Below are 7,998 nucleotides of genomic sequence, written 5' to 3'. Positions count from 1 at the left end.
ATCAAAGCTGTTGTGGATGTACTGTTAAAATAACTAAGTAAATGCATACCCTCGCCACATCAAATCTTTTATTCTTCCGGATTCAATGTCCTACCTGTAAAATAAGAAATAAATAATTACACTCCAAGAAGTTTGCAAATTCATTTATTATCTATTTGAAAAAAGTCCACTTGCCCCAAATGCTAATAAAGTACCAATTCCAGAATGAAATATTACTGCCAAAACACTGTTGAAAAGCCAGACATCCTTACAAATGCTCCTAATGGAGACCAGAGACTGTATATATTGCTTTATTGTAAAACTTCAGCGCCAAAAGGTTGAATTACATAAATATTAACAATCAGCTTTGCCCATTTTTTCCTGTGTAAAAGGCGCTCAGGAATAAAATGAAGGGTCTAGGTATGATCTATGACCAGTAGTATTGATAAGGTGTTGCAGGTCTTATCCTTGATATGCCTTGTGATTTCCAACCTCACAGTGCAAGCCAGGGCAAAAAGATAAGGTCTTTACAGTTTAAAGTCCTTTTCATTTTTTTCCATTAGACTTTGTTTAAAATGACCATGTGCCCAGATCATACCCTCAGTCTTACTTAGAGCATTTATGGTATATAATTATACAATAAAGTTAAACAAAAAAAAAAGTAAAACATTTTTAGATTTACCAGTTATTTCTTCTAAAAACAGAAACCTGCGTTTAACAGATTATTTTTATCCTTGTACTGGAACCTGTCCAATCCGAAGTGTACTGCACTCAGCCCCATTGTGAGAAATATTTTTCATAGAAGTAAGATGGGGATGTAATAATCTAATTCCTAGGTAAACCAGGAAAACCAGTTAACCAACAAATGAACAGTAAGAAGCATAAAACTGCCTGCTTGCCACCCAGCATGCGCAGCGGTAATTCCGGCTTCCCTTGCTGTGCCAGGAATGAATGAACCTATGCTCAACTGTGCAGGAGTTACATTATCCCAGCCAATCAACATTACTAAAAAAAATCAGGATATAGAAGGAAAGAAGAGGGAAGTTGTAGGTGGCTGCAATAGTTTAAAGACAGGGTAGCATTGATGGGTTTAGGTCCATGTTAAATTAATAAATTAAAAAAACATTTTTACTGCCTGCGTTGCATTTAAAGAGTTTTCTTTAGTTCCTGCCTTGGAGAGAGAACTTTTAACAGGAAGTAAAAGTTTCTTACTAACAGAGCATTATACATTAACGTCCTTACAAGCCTAACAGCATTTCACACTAACTTAGCAATTATATTCACACGTAAGAAAGATTTTTATTTGCCTAGAGTTTGGCTATTTAATGAATTTCAAAGCTATGTGAACTGAATTAAAAACAATTGACAAAGGATTAAAATTGCATTCTCAAACAGGCAGAAGAGGGGTTTTGTTTCAATGATAACCTTAAGCGTTTACTAAAAATTAGAACTAAAAATATAATTGATTCATTTTAAAAACAAACAATGAAGAGGTTAGACTAAGGCTTCATATATTCGTTAGATAATTGTCGTTGGAAAACGAAAAATAACGACAGATTGACAAAGGTATAGCATACGATTCTGTACATACAAATCAGGAAGGGAAGAACGGAGATTGCTTGAAAATGAAAATAAATATGAATTATAACACACACATATACACATACATATACCAGTGTTCGCCCAACCCACCAGTGTGTACGTAGGGCCCCCACGTGCCTGTTTATATGAGGGTAGAACTTCAATACTTTATCCACAAGTATCCTATTATTCCTTCTATACGCACTCATCCTAATCCAAAAAGTCAAACAATTGAACACACTTCACAACTAGAAGTAATGGAGCTCACAAAGTAAATCTACTGTGTGGCCAATAGGTGGAGTGAAACAAAGATGTAATACACAGTAAGGCACAGTAATAAGTATTGTATTTAAACAAAAAAAAATAATATTGCTTATCATTTTCATTCTCAAAATATTCAAAATATTTCTCAGAGCAAGTATGCAGATCAGACTTTCTTACAAATAAATGAAACTAAAAAAATCATGGAAATTAATTTTTTAGAAGTTAGAAATGACAGAACTCAATTCTTTTGTTTTTTTTTAAAGTGAAAAATTTCTTTTTTTAATCCAGCGATATATATTTTATAATCAGCTGCTAAGAATGTATTTTCTCCCTAAAATATGCAGCCTTAAATGACTAAACAGAACTTTTTCCCTGTAAGGAGTCAGCTAATCAGCATCCCCATCCACTCCCTCAACCATGTAAATAAGTAAAAATGAAAATGCTTTTCGTTAGTAGAATAGGAAATGGTTACAAGTCAGATTTTAATGTGCATTTCTGTTACAGATTTTCCCTCACTTCCTGTCAGATGAAACGATTATCAGTGCAAAAGGAAATGAGGGTAAATCACATGAAAACATCGATGATAATGAACAAAAAAAAAAAAAAGTCAAATAACCTACAGCCTCAAAGTTTTTAACATGGGGGAACCCTTGAAATAACTTTCTGGTCTCAGGGAACCCCCTACTATAATTACTATATCCACATCTCACAGTATTATGGTGGTCGGTGGTAAGAATGTCACCCTTACAGATTGCCAAAAAAAATCATTGGCTCACTTAAAGTGTACCTAAACTCAACATTGTTACTTTACATAGAAGGGGAAAAAAAGGATGCAGCGCTGCCCCTTTAAGTCACGGTGATCAAGACTTAATGGGAGCACAGAAGCTCCTGGAATGCCTATGTCACGCATCTCGGGAGGCTCTGGCTGCTCCTTTTTGCACATGCCCTAATCCAGGGCATGGGCAGAAGGGGCATTTTTTTCCTAGGGGAAAGAGATCCTGATCTCAAGTATGTGCAGTGAGATCGGCTCTCTTTTTTTCCACCTTCACAGTTGCTACACCATCCGATTTCACACCTGCGCAGTGCAAGACCACGTGACGAGGAAAATAAGACAGAAGAAGAAAACAGAAGACGGGACACCCAGAGCTTTCTCAGCGCTAGCATAAAGAGGAATTCCAGGACAATGCAGGACCGTATCATGGGAAGGACCAGCGCCATGGAGGGACCTGCGGGATTAAAGGTAAGTGTGACTTCAATTTAGTTCGGCGAAAAATGCTCATAGATCAAGAAAGCACTGGAGGAAAAACACTGTTCCAGGAGGCCTCAACTTTGCTGCTAACTGATTGGGCTAGATGGCTGTTTGAGTCCCTCACTATAAATGCAATGATTGTACTTTAAATTCAAGTGCTTAACTGATCAAATATACAAGGAATGAAATGTTGGACTGGGCCCTAGGGGTTTGTTTCCACTATGGCAGAATGCTGGGTATTTCACACATTACCTAGAAGCATAGCACAACAAATGGCAGTGGGTTAGTAACATTTGCAAGGAGTGCCAATTAAGAATGAATGAGGAAATGCAATGCTCAAGTGGGGACAATCCTCTAACACTATGTATTAGTTTTTAACTCTAGAAGGCAAGTCTACAGATGTAAACACATGTGGCTAACTTTAGAGATTAGGATAAAAACAGTCAGATAAAAATGTATGCCACTGTTCAGAGATAACTCTATTTTGGAAAATTTCACGGTTCTCACTGTAAGATTGTAAAATAAAAGTTTACCCACAGGAACTACCACTCTGCACCCGCAAGCAGAATCCAAAATACAGGTGCAAACATAATATACAGACTGGTTTCACAAATGCCTTATCATGCACCTGCATTTCACAGCTCACATGGCTCATATCAATGAAAAAGAAAATGAACAGATGCAATGGTGACACTTCCTGTAAAGTTTTGTCACAGAGCCCTGAGCCAGCAGCAACACTATGCATTATTACACAAGCTGAATTTCTGCTTAGGATAACAGGAAATATCTGGTATTATTTCTAAATTACCAGACTGTTGTTTATGAAACAAGGACATCACTGTTGGATGTGTTTAATTTGGGTAAAACAAATTTCTAAATAGTAGGAGGGATATCACAGATCAAATAAAACAAGATGGCTTACAAAAAGTTAAAGTAGCTACTTAAAATTTAACTCCAGGAAAACAACTAAACTCAGTGCTGAAATACAGATGTGTAGAGATGACTAAATATTTCAGTTTTAATATTGACTTATTAAAGTCATGACAGATCCATAGGTATAAAAATCAAACGTGTCACCCTTGAATATAAATAGCCTGCTATACCATATGACCCAAAGTGAAACAAGTTTAATAGCAGGTCCAAGACTGAAAAGTAACTTTTCTGTTCAGTATTGTCTTATGCTAGGCAAAAACGAGATTTGCATGCAGTGTTTTGTTCAATGTTCCTTGCAATCAACTTCAAAGTATTAAATGTATCACCAACTTGTTCAATATTTGATCAGTATTAGCATTGTTTTCCCCATTACAGCTCATTAAAATATCAATCATTATACAATACAAAATTTAGAACAGAAAACAAAGTCCCAAGAAAAGGATCTTTAAATTAATAGTGGACAACGTATTGGTTTAAAGTAAATCTTTTTGTCTATATCTAAGGTAAAAGTGACCCGGTCACAGAAGGACTACATGTAGAATAGGCTCTAAAATTACCTTTCCAAAGGCCAATCTGCTCAATGCCACCACAAAACCACTTTCAAGTCGATGTCTGCATTGCACACTTCCAAGTTAATATAATACCGTAACTTTTTCCTACAAAATCTTGTTGTGCCTATTCATTTGAGCTTGCACTTCACTTCAAGACATATGAGCAGGAGAGAGGAACCACAGAATGCAACACCACATTCAACCGATCAATACATGAAACCAAACAGTTAAATACCTTTTATATGTAATTTTTATTTTGACCTGTCTTGTCCTGGATGTACAGATAAGCAAGGGCAATGAAAAAATAATTTTCATTGCTCTACCTACTACTCTTAAAGCAGGGGTGTCAATCTCAGGCCCAGGGGCCAAATTTGGCCCCCAATGCCCTTTTTTTTGGCCCCAAAAGTAATCCTAAAGATGAAGAGCAACTGGCCCACCGCTGCATTGAAATAGGGCCGCTACTACAATTCTCGGCATCACTCGCGGTCTATAGACCAGCGGGCTCTCTACCTATGCATGGCCCCGCATTGGACTGTTTTATAGATGCAAATAATGCTGGGAAAAATTCCCATTTTTAGTAGCGGCGCTATTTCAATGAAGAGGGAGTTCCAGCGGTGGGCCACTTATAAGATTTAGCTCCGCATTGGCCGCGTCTGGCATTTCCATCACTCCCTCTCAGCTGTACTTTTCCTTCCTACTCCAAGGCATGGACTTGAATGGTTGGATTTTCATAAAAGAATATTGTTATTATTGTTAGCCTGTGCAAAAAGGTTATCTTTGAAATTTAACTCAGAAGGCTACAAATAGAGAAAGAGGCATAAGATTTTTTCTTAAATAAAATGAAAAAAAAAATGTTTATGTCTCTTTCTCTATTATAAGCTTGTTCCAGATTGAATGTGAAACAAAACCTCTTTGTTTCCATATGAAAAGGGTTTATATCCAATGAGAAGGAAACATTTCCTCAATTTCAATAAGTTTCAAGGTTGGCCCGTGACTTTGTCTAAGTTTTTAATTTTGGCCCTCTGTGTATTTGAGTTGACACCCCTGGCCTAAAGCGTACCTAAACTCAGAATTTTCACTTTACACAAAAAGGTAGACAACCCTTTTATTTAAAGTAAAAATTCTGTTTGTGTTTTTTTTTTTTAAGTGCAACAACCTTTAAAGAAAATAAAAGTTAAGGTGCAGCACCTGCCTCTTGGTGATCGAGAATAAATGGGAGAGCAGAGCCTCATAATACCTACGTCACGCATCCTGGGAGGCACTTGGCTGCTCCTTCTGTGCATGCCCGAGGACCTCAGGCATGCGCAGAAGGCGTCCTTTCATCAATAGGGGAAAAAATGCTGATCTGGTGAGATCACGTGACATAGGAAAAAGAACACAGAGGAAGAGAGGAGAAGATGAGAGCGCCTAGCACTCCCTCTGTGCCGGGCCGAAGACGGATACCAGGACGAAGCGGGACCCGATGGAATAAACCTCCTGATGGATTGATTGATTGATCTGTGTGAAGCCGTTGTTTTGGGTTTACTTCCGCTTTAAACAAGGGGGGTTTTCTTGTTTTGTGATTGAGGTGAAACTTGTATCATGATACCTTCTGTCTACTGTGCTTCATTATATATTATATATATTTATATATGCACATAGCTTCAATAAGTTTTAGGAATTCTACATACACATTCATGAAACCAGAAAGAAAGTCTGTTCTGTAATAAAAAAAAAAAAGTCTAATTGACTTGAAGTGAGCAGACTCCTCATGGACACGTGGATATTTATCACTGCAAGCAGTGTGATCTCACTAGGGTCTGCAACTGATTAAAACTTGAAAACAGGCTGTCTCTAAACCTATTTCGAGAACACACATCCTCATACAAAAGTCCAATATTTTTATTCAACACTTTCATAATAAATATCAAAGTGTGATGTGCAGTTAGTAAGTGATGCACAATAACCTAACCAGTATTAAAGCAGTTACACCAGCTTTCTCCAACATCTTGCAAATCATTTACAACTCCCAATGTACCATTGGCAATTGACAGGACACAGGAAGAGACATAGGACCTGATTTATTAAATCTCCCCAAGGCTGGAGTGGGTACACTTTCACATCACTGATCACATCAGTGAATCTGAGTGTTACAACAAACCTGGAATGCATTTCTTAAACGTCATTTGCCAGTTGTTAGCAAATGTTTACAAATCTGGATCAGATCCATTTTAGGTTTGCTGGATCACCCAGCTTCAGTGATAAAAGTGTATTCTCCCCAGCCTTGGAGAGTGTTAATCAGGTCCATAGGATTGAAGAATGGACCCAAAAACAGAGGGGGGGGGGGGGGGGTCACAGGTATTAAACATTTCCAATGAAAGAAGACATGGGCTTTTGGGAGACAAATAGTTTTCTGCAGTGGAAGATATATTCTATCATTAGATCCCACCCATGAGAGACATCCAGCTCTGCAACACAACTACATTTAGACTTTTCCAAAAATGTATATTTGTGTTAAGAAAAGTACAGTTGGGTTGATTTGGTATAAGATTATAGATGTTTCCACTTTGGAAAGAAAACACTGAATGAAATGAATCTGTGTTCACTTTAAAATGATCTAAAACACTTTAAATGATCTAAAACATTGACATGCGAAATCCATTTTTCCAAATTCACCCCATTTAGTAGGCCTATTGAACAATGACTTTTCAAAGTAAACATTCACTTTAATAGGTGCACAGTCCTGCCTTGTATATCATTTAGTTTACTTGTCCTTTAAATGGTGATTGGCAGCTGTTTTTGATTGGGCATTATGATAATAGGCTGCTGAAATGTGTTACGTGGCATCTGCAGTGTCAGCATTCTCAAAGTAAAAAAATAAACACTTTCTTATGAAATGACGGGGAGTAAGCTCATTACTGGCACTAGAAAAAAAATAAATACAAAAAAAAAAATATTCAGTAAAGCTGACTATAACTAACTCTTCAAGGACACAGGGGAATCTTTTATTGACGGTACTGGCCATTGTTTTGCAGGAGGAAACAATCTACAAAGTTTCTGGGAGCCATTCTATGTCAATGAAGAGATTAATATAGAACTGTTCACTGCAAACACACTTAAAAAGATAACAAAAAAAAATCTAAAATAGATTAAATAGATGTTCTCTGTATTTGAAAATAATTGTAATGCAAATCAATCCAAGTATTTTCACTAAAGCTGAACTCGCTATATTCACCTGTACACATTATTTGTAGAGCCACCATCTTCCTTCTCATCTTAATCTTTCCTTGCAATATTAGACCATCGTAATTGGCCAGGATGACATACAGTTAGGTCCATAAATATTTGGACAGAGACAACTTTTTTTTCTAATTTTGGTTCTGAACATTATCACAAATAATTTTAAATGAAACAACTCGGATGCAGTTAACTGCAGACTTTCAGCTTTAATTCAGTGGGTTG

At 36.9% G+C, this 7,998-nt stretch overlaps 1 protein-coding gene across 2 annotated transcripts in view; it reads right to left on the bottom strand.

Moving 5' to 3' along the window:
* NCK1 (NCK adaptor protein 1) overlaps positions 1-7,998 on the bottom strand; it is a 63,879-nt gene that overhangs the window by 35,993 nt on the left and 19,888 nt on the right. Inside the window, exon 2 of one of the 2 annotated variants that reach the window (XM_072407616.1) lies at positions 50-94. The exons of the other annotated variant lie outside the window; for it this stretch is intronic. The gene's annotated coding sequence lies outside the window, so the exon portion shown is untranslated. The remainder of the gene's footprint in view (positions 1-49; positions 95-7,998) is intronic. 2 annotated transcript variants of the gene reach the window in all.

This window comes from Pyxicephalus adspersus, chromosome 4 (assembly GCF_032062135.1).
Source record: "Pyxicephalus adspersus chromosome 4, UCB_Pads_2.0, whole genome shotgun sequence".
In the NCBI taxonomy this organism is placed as follows: domain Eukaryota; kingdom Metazoa; phylum Chordata; class Amphibia; order Anura; family Pyxicephalidae; genus Pyxicephalus; species Pyxicephalus adspersus.
This window is presented reverse-complemented; position numbering and strand designations above follow the sequence as displayed.